General features: G+C 35.7%; 1 pseudogene; it reads left to right on the forward strand.

Moving 5' to 3' along the window:
• Positions 1–1,433: 1,433 nt before the first annotated feature.
• LOC128203794 (protein melted-like) lies at positions 1,434–18,311 on the forward strand (annotated as a pseudogene).
• The last annotated feature ends 1,670 nt before the right edge of the window (positions 18,312–19,981 follow it).

Raw genomic sequence — 19,981 nt, forward strand, 5'->3', positions numbered from 1 at the left:
ATTTTATCGAAAACAACCTCGGATGTATTTGGACGGTTTACACACTCAGAAAGTGGTACGTTTAAGTCCGCTGCAAGTAGATCGCGTAGTAATTTTATTTAGCAGTTAAACTTTGTGACTTAGCTCTTCGGATTCTTCATTATGTTTGCTATAATACAATTCAAAGACAATAAATTTAAACTTAGATCAATCAATACAACTCTAAAACACTACATTTAACTAATGATATAATTCAAAATTTTACGAACTACTTCAGCAGATGTACCTGCATACATCCGAGGTTGTTTTCGATAAAATGGCCGAGGAGTTCCAAATGTTAAAAGAACCTCGAAAATGCATGACAGACTTTATCAAAGTTGAGACATTGTCAAGAAGGGTATCTTAAAACTCATGAGACCAAATGGAAGCTTTAGATATAAAGAAAAAATACAATACAATAATCGATTTTCCTCACATGACCTATTAATTGAAACGGGAAGACATCATAACATCCCAAGAACAGATAGAATATGTACCTTTTATAATATGAATGCCATCGAAAATGAATATCATTTTCTTTTAGTATGTCCAAAATATCATAATCTTCGAAAACAATTCTTTAAACCATACTTTTGCCATTGGCCAACAAACAAAAATTTATTACCCTTTTGTCCTCAGACAGCGGAAAAACTATGCACTGTGTTAGTAGGTATTTATATCATGCATTTTTGTTACGGTCGAGAACCTAATTATGTTGAGAATTGATATGATATATAGTATACTTCTCTATTGACTATGTCTTTGCTCTTCACGATGATTTGTTTCATATGATTTATTTCATATGTTTTGCATTTTGGCTATAGATGATATGTCATTTAATGCTGAATAAATGTTATGTTATGTTATGTTATATAGTGTAACTTTTTATCTCAACAATTAAAACATAAAGTTAAACACAAATAATAATGATAAAAATGCATAACAAATACACCAAAAGTGCAAAAACTAACCTGTATTGCACGTGCGGTGCTGACATCTCCCGCACTGCTCGCATTCCACTCCATGCTGCCTATGCACCTCCTTCTCACATTCTACACAGGGATAGTCCATTTTGCAACCAAACACTCACAATTAATAGAAATGATATGACTTACCGGTAATAAAAATGAAAAAAATCCAATATATACACTTAAAAATTGTCAATACGACTTAGGCCACACCAAATTGATTTCTAGGTCATCGGATTTCCCGCACGATTTTTTTTTAATATCAAAAAAATATATTTCAATTTGCCTTCCGCCCGCATCATTAAAAATATGTCAAAATGCATTTTTTGGAGCGGGCATTTTTCCGTCGTATCGAACACAAATCGCCGACGTTTTTCACATTTTAGTGCTTTGTAACCTATAATCGATTAGCCGTACATCGGTCAATCGAATGTATCCAGAAGAAAGATGGCAGCCTCCATGAAAATTGTTATCGCGTGCATAAATCCCGGAAAAGTGGGGAGCAGGCGGCTTGCGGTACAAACAGCAAAGATTGATAAATTTATTGACATATTTACGAAAGCGAACACACTTGCCAAGTTAAACTATACCCCTGAATCGCTTACCTCAATAAGAATCCAGTACGTAATGTGACGATGTACGAAAAGATGTCGTTCTTGCCGGAGCCAACACCAGATGCAAGTGGGGAACATTATTTGCCATTTAAGGAGGTAAAATGTTTTGTAAAACATTACTCTATAATAGTCTAAATAGTAACAGGGAATATTTTTTCATTGTTGAAAATAATCTTTCACATTAAGTTTAAAATGTGTGGTTAAAGAAAGAAAAATAGCATTGTTTATTTGTTTAAATTACACATGCTTTTAAGGTTTTAGTTTTATGTACCACAGCTCATTGTGTAGGCTCTTAGAATTTGATTTTGGAGCAACTATAGTCAAAACTTGAGCATTGTAGATAATGAGACACATAAAAAGCCTTAATAAATGGGAGACAATAGCAATAGTTCAGTACCTATACTATCTGAAGAAGTTTGAAATTCTAACAGTTTTTGTATTGTCACAAGTGTTTTACTGAGAAAGTATTTGACTTATTCTAACTTGTTTAATGTTAAAGGTGTACGGAAAACCTTTGACTGTTAATAATTCCGTCCCTCGGCTAGAAGCACGGACTTCGATGATGAAGCTGTTGAACAGGACAAGAAGAATAGAGAAATTCTAAAGGTATTTTACCAGTAGTAGCAACTGACAAGAAACTTGTTTGGCTGTAAAGAGAAACTACAATGTAAAACTTGTCCATAAAAGTGTATCATGTCATATGTTACAATATATATCACTGACTGTAAAGTTATTGAGGTTTGAAAGGCATTAATTTTTATGCATGCCTTGTTTTGAGTTCACCGGTTTAAGATCCTCATGTATAAAATATTCACTTTTTCTTTACTAAGTTGGAACGATGTTGCGCAACAAGAGTGTGGATTGTGATGTGTTTTTGGAAAACCAGAGTACCTGGAGAAAACCCACTTTTCTGGCTTGGTTACCACCAACAAAACACATGCGCCCAGGCCAGTAATCGAACCCGGGTCGTCTTGTATGTAGTGTTCGACACTAACGGGGTCCCGAGGACACCAATTTTTCAGGAGGGACACATGAACTTCAAAGTCCGGTATTCCGTCGGGACACTTAAATTTATGACTGATAAACGCTAAATATCAATAAATAAGTAGCATTTAATTAATTTATTAGCTAAATTCGGGCTCCCCTAAATTTCTTGACAGCACATGTCAAAACGATATTAATAATTATCATTATCAGACTCATCAAAGCGAAAGTATAGCTGACTATTTGACTATAGTTACGTCATGAATCTATAAATAAACGATTTATTATCGGTAAAATACTTATGTGGAATTGTTTTGCTAATGTGTCAGAACCGCCCAAAAAGATGCCAACTCTGGTGATACCTTCTATATAATAAATTATGATACGACCTTTGAGTATTTACAGTAACATTTACGACACAAAAGAACAGCATCCTACATTCAGCATTCTTTGTTAATTGGCATTCAACTTATCAATATTCTTTGTTAATTTTAAAGACATATATTTGATGCTTTGATGAAAAAATAATAGAAATAAAATTTGCAGGGTTTTATTCATTAATTCAATCAAATTATTTTTTTTTTGACTTTTTGGCGCGAAAATTAACATGTATACACAATTTTTGGCCGTCTGCTCTTCCAGTATGCACTACGACTGTTAGGCAGTCTGATTGATTTATCAACAGCTCGACTAAATATTGATTGGAGTTTTCACAAGCCAGATGTAATATTCCTACAGTTTCTTAATGAAAAACATTTGACAAGACCCTGAACCATGATGTATTTTATGCGTATTTTCCAAAAATCTAAAAATAGTAACAACATCAAGTTTTTGTTTACATTGTATCCATCTCTGTTTATGCTTAGACATTCTCCCGCTTTTGAACCCAATCTACCAACTTAGAGACCAAAATATACCTCACTGCCATTCAGTGATACTAACCTGTCATTACATGCTGCTAAAAACATGTATAATATGGTGGTGTATACTTGCATTACAAATTGAAAAGTAAAAGGATGCTGAATTTAATATTAAAACAGACTCAACAATGAAAAAAATGTAAAAAGTGGAAGGGACTCCTAATTTCAGGAAGAGACACCTGATTTCAAATGTTGGTGTCCCTTCGGGATCCCTTGGGAAAATAGTTAGTGTCGACCCCTGTGTATGGTAAGCATAGATTTACCAGGCGTATGTGGTTGTGACAGGTGACAATATAGTGACATTATTCTGCTGGTTTCTGTTAGATCCAGGTCTTTTTTCTAAGTTGTTATTGTTCTCATGCAGGATGCTCTACTTCGAAGGATGAAAGAGGAGAATCTGTACGTATGTGGTGATCCCATGGCAGATGATTCAGGTCTGGTCACACTGAGGGCGAGTAACTGCACGTCAGATGTTGAAATTGCGTATTACAGTTCAGGCTTCAGCAAAGTTGTGCCACCAGTATGTTGTTATTGTGGAACTGAAGATGAACTATTGGATGACAATCATGTCTACATTCAGGATATGTACACAAAATTCTCCAAAGTGCGTCCACTATGTAAATTATGCCATGAAAATGGCCGTGTTGCAAAAACTTGGGGAAAGAAATTCATTAGGAAGAGAAGGATGTAAAAACATTTAACTCAACTGCAGTGTAATTAATTACTTCACATTCTTGATTGTGTACAACAGTTAAATTTAATTCTGACAGATTGTATTGTAATTGTCATTGCTTAGTTTTTAGTCATCGGTTGATACAATGTTTTACGTTTGTGAGCATATCATGCTCTGTGGCATTCATTTTATGTATAATGGTTCTAGTCATGAGGCTAAAGTCAATGATTAAGTTTTGATGTTGAACAGGATTATTATGTTTAGGTTTATTGAAAATCTAGTCCCCTTAGTTTTATAAATGTTTGGTGTTAAGAGGTGAAACATTTTACAAACTTGTCAAGTATTAAAACAATAGATCAGTGATACATGTATATGTTTAGCTCAAAACATTTTAGTGACTTAAAAATGTGCAGCTCATTCAAGTTCTATTTTTTCCAGCAGAGTCTGGATTTTTATTATCTCAATTTTGGTGATTTCATTTAAATTTTGTGGATTTTAAACTTAAAATACTGGAATTTAAGATGATTTTCTTTCAAAGTTTGTCATTAATGTTTTATATTTTCCAGGAGTCTCTCGATTTGTATGATTCCAATTTTGGTGATTTTATTTAAATCTATTTAAAGTCTGTTATAAAACTAAGTTTTATTCAATAATTAATATTGCTGTACAAAATAAGCTTCTTAAGCCTGTTAAGCTTAAGTTGTTTCGAGAAATTGGGGTCAGATTTTTAAAGGCAGATTTCCTTGAAATGCATTTTAAAAAACTTAGCATGTATGGTGATTGGGCAAGTTTCATTCACTTTTTTTAAGAAAATGTGCACATATTTGGGTTATGTTTGGAGAATTGGCATAAATTGGATGATCAGATTGTTTGAATAAAATGTTTTTATTCTAAAATGTCAATTTGTTACTTGCAAGTCAGCATTTATTATACTGCATTCAATCATAAAGATAGACGATTAAAGAAAATTGATCGAACAAAATGTACATTGACTTGCTTTAATAGTTGAACATCAAAACTTACATGAGCAATACAAGCTAAGCAGTAGCTCGTTTGGAAGGACCTTTGGTGTATTGGTCAAGTCTCTGACATTCATTTCATGAATTTTTGCTTTCATTTAAGCATTAAGTTTTTATTCAGGAATAAAGTAATGGCATTGTATAGACATATCTTTTTTATGTTCATGTGGCATTTGTACTATGTTTAGGTGCAAAAATATTTTTTTTTACCAGATCGCCTGTGTGAACCCACAGGTGATAATTTAGCTGCCCTATTTTCTATAATTAATAATTCTTTAATATGTGCAAGTTATTTTTATATGTTTAAGCATTTTTAATATCAACAGATGTAATTGTTTGGTTAGCAATTATGTAAATGCAATGGATCTTAAAAATATTACATCTTACCTTCATATATATATATATACAAAAATCATGAAAATATTACAACATACCTTCAAATATACATTCAAATATCTTAAAAAATAATACAAATTACATTAAAATATTTTAAAAATATTACAAGTTGCCTTCAAATTTAATTTCAAATAAAAAAATAGTGGGGGCTATTTGACCAAAATGGGGGCTATTTGACTTGGGGGCTATTTGACCAGGTACCTCTGGAGTTCCTTCCCCTAACACTATCGTTATCGGGACATACTGTATGGAATATCAGTAAGCAGGGAACCAGACTACAGGACTACAATAATGTCGGAGAAAATCATCTGATGCAGCACAATGACTGCAAAAAGTAGAAACATTATAATTTTACGGAGCTCCCACCATATCAATTATACATTTACCAATCTACCAACAGATGGGATTCACGCAAAGCAATTTAAGATGCAATTTTTCTATCAATAATATAAGTTACTAAATTTAATAAAAAAAATATAGCATCTTTAATATCATTTAGCCTCACTATAATAGTCCTAAATGGTACATTCTGGTGTAATTGATGCATATTTTTCTGCTACATGTTTGTATTTTAATATGCAAACTTCACTTGGTTAATTTTATGGGGTGGGGGCGTAGGAAATTATGATGATTGTGGTGGTGGTGATGGTGGTTGTGGTGGTGGTGGTGGTGGTAGTGATGATGATGATGTGTGTGCTGATGTTGTCTTTTCATGCCTGATGCAGATAGCTCGCGTTGGCCAAGTATCGCGAGGCGCACGTTCATTACATACTCATCAGTGCTTTAGTTACACGTTAAAGCTGGGTTTATAGCAGTTGCGACACACTACTTGTAAGGGTTCGTATACCTATGGGGTATTTTGTGCACTACGTCATCAATATATGTGTACATTGTATAAGCTTGGAATGACCTGTCTGACGTACGACGCAAGAGGGAAGTGATTTATTCGAGTACCAGCGATGTTATCAGTAAAATGAACTGCAACCTTTACATCTACGTGTACCCACACGTACAAGTACACGTGCACTTTGAGTTTCTGCAACCTCTCTATTATGGGTACATTATTGTGACAAATTTATGATTGATGAATTTCCGAAATATATGGCTTGTGTCTCGGCTTTTTTCATGACAATACACTGTTACCAGTAGAGTACGTACTTATCAAACATGCACTGGGTTGAGTTATCTTTGAATCCCGGCTCGGGTGTTGGGTTACCAGTAAACGTACGTTATGACGTATTCGTTTTTCACCTTCAAATATGTACGAACCAATCGCACGTTAATATTTCTGATGACGTCAATTTCACACGTTATTAAAGGTGTTAAAGCTGCACTCTCACAGATTGAACGTTTTAACAACATTTCATTTTTTGTCTTGGAATGAGCAAAATTTTGCTTAAATTTCTGAAAACTGGTGATATAAGACTGCTGTTAAAATCAGATCGCAGTTTTTAATATTTACGCTCTAAAATTGATATTTTATGACTAAGGGCGTTACTAACGCTTTTAAACAAAAAGGAAATTTCGGCAGTTTCCCAAACAATTGAGATATTTCATATTGTGTGTTATCCTAGCTTACTGATTTGAAAACACTGACGTCAAAATCAGCTAATTCCGAGACAAAAAATGATAAAGTTGTCAAATTTGTCAATCTGTGAGAGTGCAGCTTTAATACCTACGTCTACATGTGACATACTTCGCGCGTCCCCTCTAAACTGTTTCAAGATTACCTTTTAATTTACAATGGGAGGAAAAAAGTTATTATATACGTTAAAAATGCACCATTTCTAAATACGAATGATAATAAATTGCTTGAGGGAGTAACCCCAAGCCCCTATTCAAACAGTTTATGCAATGAATAATCGTTTCCGAGGGAGGGGTGCATGACAAAGAGTTATGCCCTAAGTAACGCCCCCTTTAAAGTAAATTCCTTAAACCGCCCCTGTATCATGTGTTTCAAATTCCAGTTGAATACAAGCTGTGCTAAAGCAGTAGGTGCAAAGTCTCATTGTAATGTTTAGTAGTTTCCATGGCAACCAGTTAAATACAAGCAGTGCTAAAGCAGTCGGTTCACTGTCTCATTGGAAGGTTTAGTAGTTTCCATGGCAACCAGTTAAATACAAGCAGTGCTAAAGCAGTCGGTTCACTGTCTCATTGGAAGGTATAGTAGTTACCATGGCAACCAGTTAAATACAAGCAGTGCTAAAGCAGTCGGTGCAAAGTCTCATTGGAAGGTTTAGTAGTTTCCATGGCAACCAGTTAAATACAAGCAGTGCTATAGAAGTCGTTTCACTGTCTCATTGGAAAGTTAAGTAGTTACGATGGCAACTAGTTCAATACAAGCAGTGCTAAAGAAGTCGGTTCACTGTCTCATTTGAGGGTTTAGTTGTTACCATGGCAACCAGTTAAATACAAACAGTGCTAAAGAAGTCGGTTTACTTGGAAAGTTTAGTAGTTACATGGTAAGAGATCAAATACAAGCAATGCTTTATGTGTCAGCTCTGTCTCAATGGTAGGTTTAATTGTACCAATGGCTACTGGTTAGATAGCAAAAAAGCAGTGCTTCAGTTGTTGGCATTGTCTCAATTGTTGGGTTTAATGGCTACCACGGCAACCAGTTAAATACAATTGCTTAAGGTGTTGGCACTGTCTCAGTGGAAGGTTTAGTAGTTATCATGGCAACACTTTAAATACAAGCAGTGCTTACTGAATCGGCGCTGTCTCAATGGTATGTATTGGTTACCATGGCAACAGGTTGAATTGAGGCAGTGCTTGGGGTGCAGGTGCACTGTTTCAATGCTGGGTTTACTATGGCAACTGGATTCAAAATCATATGTTTAAGTAGTGTTGACACTGTCTTGAGGTTAAGTAGTTTCCATGGCAAATGGTTTGATATTCATTTGTTTACCAATATATTGTCAAGTTATGCAGTAATGCACATTCGGCAAAATCGGCACTGTGCTCACAGGTTAAGTAGTTGATTTTTCAGCATAAGCAGTTGCAATTGTACATGCATATTGTGGGAGCTAATGGTTGGTTCAATTATAGCTGAACATGAGACAACATTTGTATGTCATGTTTGTAGATATTCATTAAGTGTTACACATTCAATGTTGATCACGTTGTAATCAGTTATGACAGTTACATTGGCAGACTGTTAATTACCATAAAAAACTATTTTAAATTTAGAATTGTTAAAAGGAGTGGAAACAGCTTGATTTCACGTGCACTTCAACTTTAAACAAAGCTATTCTGTTGGTCATTACAGGTTTCATACCAATAAATATTGTAATCCTGCATCATATAGTTAATTATATTATTCTTTTATTTCAGCCACACGCCGTGAGGACAATGGGTTATCTGGTCAGCCTGTTGTCTGGTTTGTCTGACCAGGCCTCTCTTGTGGTCTTCCTGCAGGTAACACACAACTAAATTCTGCTTGGCTTTGTTTCATTATATTATATAACACTATGTCAACTGCAACAAGAAAATATAGGTCTCTTCTGAACCTTTTTCATCACCTTGCATTTTATAGAAAAATAAAAAAATGAATATTCATTTATCTTTATGACCTTCAATACATGTAAAGGCATGGGGGGGCTTCATTATGACATCATTTACTGCATACGTCATATTTAAATATAAGACCATTTTAAATTACAACCATTCTTTTGTGTATGTGGGATGATGATACACAAACTGGTGGGATGGTTACAACCTCAGGTATACATTTCCAATGGTTTACAGACAAAGCGTCATGTATTTTCAGGAGATAAAGGCCCTGGGCTTGATACACCACAGTCTATTGGCTGACCACATGCAGGAGATCAGTCGCCTGTCCCAGAGTGGATCTAGCAGTGTGCGAATCCTTGTCCATCAAAGGAAGGATGACAGTAAAAAGTAGTATGTGTACCGAATTTTATTAATTCAGCTTGAAACTTAAGTCAAAACTTCAGTCAAAAGCTTACCAGACCTGGGGCTATTATTACAAACAGTCTAAAGTGTAAGTCAAGACATGTGTTCCGGATATATTAAGTCAGCCTGATATTTTAGTCCAAAGCTTTACTGGCCATGATTATGAACAGTCTGAAGTGTAAGTCAAGACATGTGTATCGGATATATTAAGTCAGCCTGATATTTTAGTCCAAAGCTTTACTGGCCATGATTCTGAGCAGTCTGAAGTGCATGTCAACTTATATTGTATCCTTTTAACAACCTATAGTATGCCCTCAATCAATATTATTTATATATATATATATATATATTAATGTAGTGTGCCCCTTTATATTTTATAGTTTGGCACTTTATTAACATATATTCTGACCTTCAACCTATAGGGTGTCCCTACATCAACAAATAGTGTGTCCCTTAATCAACCTATAGTGTGTCCCTTTATCAGCCTATAGTGTGTCCCTTTATCAACCTATAGTGCGTCCCTTTATCAACCTATAGTGTGTCCCTTTATCAACCTATGGTGTGTCCCTTTATCAACCTATAGTGTGTCCCTTTATCAACATATGGTGTGTCCCTTTATCAACCTATAGTGTACCCCTTTATCAACCTATAGTGTGTCCCCTTTTCTACCTATAGTGAATATATAGTGCCCCTTTATCAACCTATAGTGTGTCCCTTTATCAACCTATAGTGTGTCCCTTTATCAACCTATAGTGTGTCCCTTTATCAACCTATAGTGTGTCCCTTTATCAACCTATAGTGTGTCCCTTTATCAGCCTATAGTGTGTCCCTTTATCAGCCTATAGTGTGTCCCTTTATCAACCTATAGTGTGTCCCTTTATCAACCTATAGTGTGTCCCTTTATCAACCTATAGTGTGTCCCTTTATCAACCTATAGTGTGTCCCTTTATCAACCTATGGTGTGTCCCTTTATCAACCTATAGTGTGTCCCTTTATCAACCTATAGTGTGTCCCTTTTATCAACCTATAGTGTGTCCCTTTATCAACCTATAGTGTGTCCCTTTATCAACCTATAATTTGTCCCTTTATCAACCTATAGTGTGTCCCTTTATCAACCTATGGTGTGCTCCTTTATCAACCTATAGTGTGCCCCTTTATCAACCTATAGTGTGTCCCTTTATCAACCTATAGTGTGTCCCTTATCAACATATGGTGTGTCCCTTTATCAACCTATAGTGTACCCCTTTATCAACCTATAGTGTGTCCCTTTATCAACCTATAGTGTGTCCCTTTATCAACATATGGTGTGTCCCTTTATCAACCTATTGTGTACCCCTTTATCAACCTATAGTGTGTCCCCTTTTCTACCTATAGTGAATATATAGTGCCCCTTTATCAACCTATAGTGAATATATAGTGCCCCTTTATCAACTTATAGGGTGCCCCTTTATCAGCCTATAGGGCGCCCCTTTATCAACTTATAGGTTGCCCCTTTATCAACCTAAAGTTTGCCCCTAAATTGTCAACCTCACATATTTCTACTCTAGCTCGGGTCAAAAGGAGATGCGGTCCGTATCCAGCCAGACGGAAGGGACAGTGACCATTATCACTGTTGGCAACCCAGCCTACCCCAGTAATGTCTTCGGTGTGAGACAGCAACAACAGCAGCAGCAGCAGCAGCAGCAACAACAACAACAACAACAAGTCCCACACAGCAACACATCCAGTCAGCTTAGTCTCACACCATCATCAAGGTTGGTACTTTTCTTATCGTATGCGAAAGGAGGACACATGCCTTTGAAAATAACTTATTAACAAAAACTATATTTTAGTATAATGTATTATCGCTGACAAGGATAGCGTTCACTAAAAAGAGTGAAGTTAAGACAAAAATAAAGAAAACACTTTTATACAACAAGATACAAGTAAATTTCTGGCATTTAAAAAGCATTATTCAATTATAAACCTGTATGTGCATACCACAAATGTTTTTAATTACTTTAGAACGAGTATCGCCAACTCGAGATCACTGAGTGAGCGATTTGTCAGCCCGACATCAACCCTGGATAGAGCATCTTTAAACAACGCACTCACACTGAACAGCAGTTCAGGACTTCCGGTATGGGCCACAATTATCTAGAAAGTGCTAATGCATAACAAGCTGAAGTAGATTATTTCATTAAACCAAATACTTAATTTGGATTTTAATTAACAAAATTAATTTATCATGACTATCTAAAAGATATTTTTCTTTCAAACTCCGAAATATTCAAATATTACACAAATTAAACCCAAAGTAAAATATTAATCTTAGATTAATCCTGTTGTAAAGGATTAAGGATACTTCAAGGAATGAGGCCAGTAACCCTAAATATTATATTTCTAGAAACCTTTTATGAGTGTCATGGATTCTATAAGCAATATGTCCATATAATTGAAGAATTTTAAAGTTTTTATAAATGAAACGACCTTTAGTCAAATACTGAACAAGTCATTACAGTGTCATTTTTTTAATGTCTTACCTGCATGAAATGATCCTGCCATTCAAATCTTGCCTGTTGTTTGAATAATAACAGTAAGGGTATTTTGGATGGTCCTCATTATTGAAGTGCAACAACTTGAACCATTGCCATTACTCTAAACTGTTCAATACATTCAAACATCGGTACAACTTAGTCCTCATTTTTCAAGAGACAATATGCAAATGAGAAGCAAGATTGATAACTCTGCTTTTAATGATTGTGGCGTTTATTGCCCTTTGTTTGGATGAACGAATAACAACCAACACAAGACACCCATTGGTCTCTTGTTTACAGTTCAGTAAAAGCTAACACTAGGCAAACTCCTTTTCCAGCCTGAGCCACTTCGAGATGGTGTTCAGCACTTCTGCGAGAAACACATGGACACTATCAGGAAGTTTATCAGCAGTCTTTCCGCTAGGATCCCCCTACCAGCCAAATGCAGCATTGTGGGTAAGGCAGGACAAGTTCGTACATGTTGAACATGTACGCCAATGTACACCATATGGACTTATTAAGGATTGTAGTTACACTTGGGCAAAATCACAAAATTTGCCAGTCAGGCTTCCATTGCCTGCCTGGTATACGTATAAGTAAGACACGGTAGATTGTCTTATATGAAGTAATTAGATGGAATAGCCTCGGATAGGACCCATCCTTGTACAAAATACGGCATTGTTGGTAAAATTGGATATGTTGTATGACCAAACTCCTCCATGGACAAAAAACAAGTCCACCAATTTTTCCAATGACCTACAAAGTCAAGGTTGAAGGTAATCAATCTAAGTTGTTTGTGAGTAGGAATGTGAACATCTAAATATAGTACAAGTTATGCAAAAAATATTAACATATTGGGGTGGTGGAGAACTTTTTCCGCCGTAACAAATAATGGTGGGGGGAATTTGTCCACCTCTGCAAATATTGGTGTTGGAGTATTTATCTGCCTATGCACATATTCGTGGTGGAGAGATTTGACCGTCTATGCAAATATTTGTGGTGGGGGAGTTTTGTCTACCTATGTAAAATTTTGGTTGTGGGGGGGATTTTGTCTGCCTATTTGCCAATATTGGTGGTGAGAGTATTTTATCTCTCTATGTTAATATTGGTGTTGGGGAATTTGACTGTCTATGCAAATATTGGTAGTAGGGGATTTGACCGTCTTTGCAAATATTGGTGGTAGGGGATTTGACTGTCTATGCAAATATTGGTGGTAGGGGATTTGACCGTCTATGCACATATTGGTGGTAGTGGATTTGACTGTCTATGCAAATATTGGTGGTAGGGGATTTGACCCTCTATGCAAATATTGGTGGTGGAGGGATTTGACTGTTAATGCAAATATTGGTGGTGGATGGATTTGACCGTCTATGCAAATATTGGTGGTGGAGGGATTTGACCGTCTATGCAAATATTGGTGGTGAAGGGATTTGACCGTCTCTGCAAATATTGGTGGTAGGATTCGACTGTCTATGCAAATATTGGTGGTAGGGGATTTGACAGTCTATACAAATATTGTTGGTAGGGGATTTGGCCGTCTATGCAAATATTGGTGGTGGGGGATTTGACTGTCTATGCAAATATTGGTGGTGGGGGATTTGACTGTCTATGCAAATATTTGTGGTAGGGGATTTGACTGTCTATGCAAATATTGGTGGTGGGGGATTTGACTGTCTATGTTAATATTGGTGTTAGGGGATTTGACCGTCTATGCAAATATTGGTGGAAAGGGATTTGACCATCTATGCAAATATTGGTGGTAGGGGATTTGACTGTCTATGCAAATTCTGGTGGTAGGAGATTTGACTGTCTATGCAAATATTGGTGGTAGGGGATTTGACTGTCTTTGCTAATATTGATGGTAGATGATTTGACTGTCTATGCAAATATTGGTGGTGGGGGATTGACTGTCTATGCAAATATTGGTGGTAGAGGATTTGACTGTCTATGTAAATAATGGTGGTAGAGGATTTGACCGTCTATTCAAATATTGGTGGTGGAGGGATTTGACTGTCTGTGCAAATATTGGTGGATGGGGATTTTGATTGTCTATGCAAATATTGGTGGTGGAGGGATTTGACTGTTAATGCAAATATTGGTGGTTGGGGATTTGACCATCTATGTAAATATTGGTGGTGGAGGGATTTGACCGTCTATGCAAATATTGGTGGTGGAAGGATTTGACAGTCTATGCAAATAGTGATGGAGGGGACTTTGTCTGTCTCTTGTTGTACACAATTAATCATGCGCCCAAATATAGCTCCAGCAACATGAATCAAATAAACAATACAACTAACGCCCAGAAGTTGGAAATAGATATTTTATAAAATGAATCCAAATTGTATTTTATTGCATAATGTTTAAATAATGTATTTTCAGACGGCAGACATAAGCGCTATGTTCCTCTCAATTTTCAGTGTGGAATAAAGGGGACAAATTGTTTATATGGCAAGCAGTTTTTCATCCTAAACACCAAGCTTCCAAAGACCTGGATCCATCTCATGTTCCTGGCTGTCCAGGTATGAAGTCATTGGTCATTGAGTGAAGTTATATGAAGAAATTCACACTTGTTCCTGGCTGTCCAGGTATGAACTCATAGAGTGAAGTTATAGTGAAGTAATTCACCCTTGTTCCTGGCTGTCCAGGTATGAACTCATAGAGTGAAGTTATAGTGAAGTAATTTACACTTGTTCCTGGCTGTCCAGGTATGAACTCATAGAGTGAAGTTATAGTGAAGAAATTCACACTTGTTTCTGGCTGTCCAGGTATGAACTCATAGAGTGAAGTTATAGTGAAGAAATTCACACTTGTTCCTGGCTGTCCAGGTATGAACTCATAGAGTGAAGTTATAGTGAAGAAATTCACACTTGTTCCTGGCTGTCCAGGTATGAACTCATAAAGTGAAGTTATAGTGAAGAAATTCACACTTGTTCCTGGCTGTCCAGGTGTGAAGCCATTGAGTAAAGTTATAGTGAAGAAATTCACACTTGTTTCTGACTGTCCAGGTATGAACTCATTGAGTGAAGTTATAGTGAAGAAATTCACAGCGTCAACCCTGGGCCAGCAGGATTTAAACTCTATAGTTAGCAAAACTGTTTGATATCCTATCTGTTTATAGACCGAGTCAGCGTCAACCCTGGGTCAGCAGGATTTAAGTTCTATATAAAACAACCCTGTATGATATCCTATCTACATATATACCAAGTCAGCGTCAACCCTGGGCCAGCAGGATTTAAGTTCTATATAAAACAACACTGTATGATATCCAATCTATATATATATACCAAGTCAGCGTCAACCCTGGGTCAGCAGGATTTAAGTTCTATATAAAGCAACACTGTATGACATCCTATCTATTTATATACCAAGTCAGCGTCAACCCTGGGTCAGCAGGATTTAAGCTCTATAGTAAGCAACACTGTTTGATATTCTATCTGTTTATAGACCGAGTCAGCGTCAACCTTGGGCCTGCAGGATTTAAGCTCTATTGATAGCAACATGACTTCCTATCTATTTATAGACCCAGTCAGCCTCAGCTAAGAGTCGGAAGGATTTATGTATGAGCAGCTGTTTACACTGCTTAGCAGAAAGGAAATGGTGGCTATAAATAGAAATACTGTATGATATCCTATCTATTTACAGGCCCAGTCAGCCTCGGCGTTAAGCCAGCAGGATTTAAGTGTGAGCAGCCTTAAAACATTGTTGGGATGCGCTCTACCCGGAGAAAGGAAACAGTGGCTATATCACACTTGTCACCTCATCCTTCCCATCAGCAAAGGTAACATCCCTAATGATCATGTATTGGCGGTAAATAAAGGAAATATATGTGAATGTCTTTGGTTTGCATATGCATGTTATTTAAATCTAATTAGATTTAAAAAAATGTTTATATCTGTTACTGCTAAAAAAATGTTTGTCCAAAAATAGATATTTTATAAGCAAATATTGAATGTACTTGTATTCTAAATTATACATAAAAGTTCTCTCAACTTGAATGCAGTTTTACCCAAACATTTTCCAGGACCAGGATGCCTTGCTTCAGGAGCTCCATGGTGACCGATACTGATGTGTTCGAGTTTAACGCCCCTCGCAAGTACTGGGCCTGCTTTATGTGTAACCACCCGGAGAAAATGTATGAACTGATGCCTGATGGAAGTCCAGTCATTGCTGTATGTTAACAGTTTTTTTAAATATTTGAATTTTTAAATCATACTTTAATTGTACTGGTGATTGATGCACGATAGCAATCCAGGCATGATCGTTTGTGAACACTTGAATCTTGCCCGATTTTACTGCCCGCTGGCAGCCCAGTCACGGCTCAGCTGTTTATAATTTGAAATATATAATATTTACTATTCTCTATTGGACAGGGTCAGTTGAAGGAGAAGAAAGGGCGCTGGAAGTTTCTGGAGCGGTGGAAGACCCGATACTTCACTCTCTCCGGCAGCCAGATAACCTACAGCAAAAGTGATTCGGTATGTTACACTTTATATTCACTGTATTTTAACTCACATTAGACATGCAGGTAAGTGATTCCATATGTAACACTTTACATAACCTAAATTTAACTGACATTAGAAATTATTCCTATGTGACTTCAAAGTCTAACTGGAATTAGATTGTGTTAGCTGAAGGTAAGGGCATGGTGAAACATATATCACTTTGAGATTTTATTCCACTCTGTATTTGTTGTGTCTGCTTGAAGTGAGATAGACATAGTTACCACAACAGCGGTCAACCAGGTGCATGCCAGTGCGTCCAGTTGTATGTCCATCAGTAAGTCCAACTTGATAATGCACTTGGTAATTTTTAAGTGATTTGTCACAAATGTTCATCATGTGAAGCTGGCATGTTAAGTGCAAGACCAATGACTTTTCGTCAAAGGTCAATGTCACAAGTTAAGGTCATTGGTCAAAAATTCCATGTCAAGGTCTTATTTAAGGTGAAAATACCTTCATTTTGTCTTGGTCTGGCTGGGGGTTTTATGATAACACAAATGTTCTCCACATATGAGAAGGAGGCATTTCAACCCATTTTGTTTGGTCAAATGTTAAGGTCACACCGTGCGGATTTTGTTCAAACATTCGCTTGTTTGACATCCCTGTAAATAGAGTGCTAATCAAACATGCAGTGCCAAGTAGATATCTTATTATGAATGTCAATGTGATAACTTACATGTTCTTGTATAAGGAATGAAAAACAATATTCATCTTAAAATATTCACCTCCAATTTAATTAAATTTACAAATTAAAAGGATGTGAATGTTACAAATATACCGATGGTCTTGTTCATCTATGTGTGGTGCGGTGGCAACCAATTTTACTATCAATGTAAGCTAAGGCTTAGTTTAATAAAAATAAATCTGCGTAAACCATCTATAATATCATGAAATTAATTTGTTTTTATAGAGAAAAGAAACGTTACCAGTGCGAGAAATACAGAGTGTGAAAGCTGTACGCAAAGGCATTCGTGATATTCCAAAGGCTTTTGAAATCTTCACAACAGACCAGAACTATGTGTTAAAAGCAAAACATTGAGCCCTGGGTACAGTGCATCCATCCATCTAGCTGTGGCCAAGGCTCAGAATGATGGAGAGTGTACTGTTGTGGAAAACGTCACCATACCAACCATTCCAACTAGACCTCGATCTGCTGTACGCGATACAAAGTTATAGCATTTGTGACACAGTGCACACGCTGTGATAGACAGTGATATTAAGATCTTCATAACTTTAGATGTAGAATTGCTGCAATTATAACAAAGTGTACATATCTGAATTAATAAAAATGTTTGCATTTTGACTAAGTGCATATACTGTGATACAACAATTTGTAGTTTGTAACCAAGTACAAACATTATTGATGAAAGATCGTGGACCATTTGTGTTCACTTTCCATTTTTTGGTGTCTTAACTGCTGGTTTTTTTGATGGCTCAGCCTGTTTCTCTTTTGTTTTATTGTAGTTTATATTTGTTGTTCTATGTTTATACATTTAAATACATTTATGGATATATTTATGTGAATGTTTTTGACAGTGAATTTTATAATGGTGATATGGCCATGCATTTATCAATGTTTATAGGTAAGTTAGTATTGTATAAGTCCACATTAATGAACTGATAATTTGAAAAAAACATACATGTACAAAACCTTTTTCCAAAAAATGATAATTACTTCAAAGCTGTATTTTCTTATTTCAACAAAACGTGGCGTTTATGGCGCAAATGGATTACCATAGTAAAAACCCATTGTAAGTTATTTTTATGAATACAATTTAAAATTAGTATTAATTGATATGCTGTTGATTGGAAACATTGTTACACATTTATCAGAAAAGTGGTGTTTACATGTAAATATGTGTTTTGTTGAAGTATACATTATTTGTTTTATTCGTATCCGTTTATATATATACAAAATTATCAAATGTGTAAATAAAAGCATACATTGAGGCAGTAATAACAATATTGATGCCAGATTCAGTTTTGTTTAATTTATAATAAACCAAAGGCAAATGTTATCACCAGAAAACCACAATGTTGACATTCATGTCATGTTAAGAAATGAAAATATTGAATATTCAAGTGCATAATGTTACATCAAAATCATCTCCAGCATTGTATTACACCTACTTTCATGAAACATCATTGAAATGTTGGTTAGCATGGGAAATTATAAGACTTCATAGGAAATTTGGTCATCACGGGCTGTTGCCACCTCTGTCCCATTTTGCTCTGTCTAACAAAAGTTGAGTGCCCTTTAATTAGTAAAACAGTGTATTAGTGTCTAATCGTAATTAAAAATACTTTTAAGATAATATTTGATAGGAAATTGTCATGAATGCATAAGTGACCATCTGCTAACATGTCAATGTATTTTTCTTGTTTACATCAAGTGTGTAGCCAGTTATTATCATAAGAATTAAATAAAAACAAACTGATTATACGAAATGTCCAATGGCGTTTTAAGTATTAAGTGTTGTTTCTATTAAAGACAAGACCATTTGCCTATGTTTTCATAATTACAGTTAATTATTTCGATTGCTGTATTAATTTTTAGTAGAACAGGGGCTGTATTGCAGAAATTTCTTAACATTGTTTAGAATCTTTTAACTAACATGTGAAATTCTAAATTGTTAAATTTCTTTCAAAACCTAACACTTTCTATAGTTTTTTTTAGTTTTAAAACTTCAGTTTCCATAAATTAATGCCAGAATATACATGAAGCATACAAGCATCTTTTAGAGTGCAACACAGCAAATTAGGAAATTCTTGACTCTAAGGTAAAGGAACATTCTTTATTAAAACATAAATAGTTCTGTAATAGGGCTTCGTTTGTAGACGTAGTATTAAAATGAATCAAGAATGTTTTAAAGCATTTGAGAGTACTGCAGCCATATTTAACACACATTGCTATCACTATGAGGCTTGACTGTCAGGAGTGTAGCTAGCCTTATATTCGCGTGGATTGATTATTGGGCTAGGCGGTTCGGGAGCATGCTCCCTCGGAAATATTTGATAACCAGAGTGCATTCTGGGCATTCTGAGGTGTGTTTTTAGTGCTGGAAAATGGACAGTTTTAGGATCAAGTAGTCAAGTACGCATAGTGCAACTTTGGCTGACTTTTTGTCAAAATCATGTGGATTCAGCCGCGTACTCGCGTATAGTCAGCTACGCGCCTGACTTTCAACTATTACCCTAGAACACCTGTGTCATTGTTACAATCCATACCTTTGTCGTTTTTTGTTAATCCTTATACTAACTATACTGGTTATGGAGCCTGACATTTATTTTGGTATTTTCATCTGTCACCAATGTCAACAAATTTTCTTGACATAATAATTGTGATGACGTGTTTTCATAATAAAAAAAGCATATTCAAAAGTCGTGTTTGTAATTGATTGGTCTTAGATGTAAGAATTTTTTATATCATAAATGTTATAATAACAATCAAAAAGATAT

Source organism: Mya arenaria, chromosome 9 (genome assembly GCF_026914265.1).
Source record: "Mya arenaria isolate MELC-2E11 chromosome 9, ASM2691426v1".
NCBI classification, from domain to species: Eukaryota; Metazoa; Mollusca; class Bivalvia; order Myida; family Myidae; genus Mya; species Mya arenaria.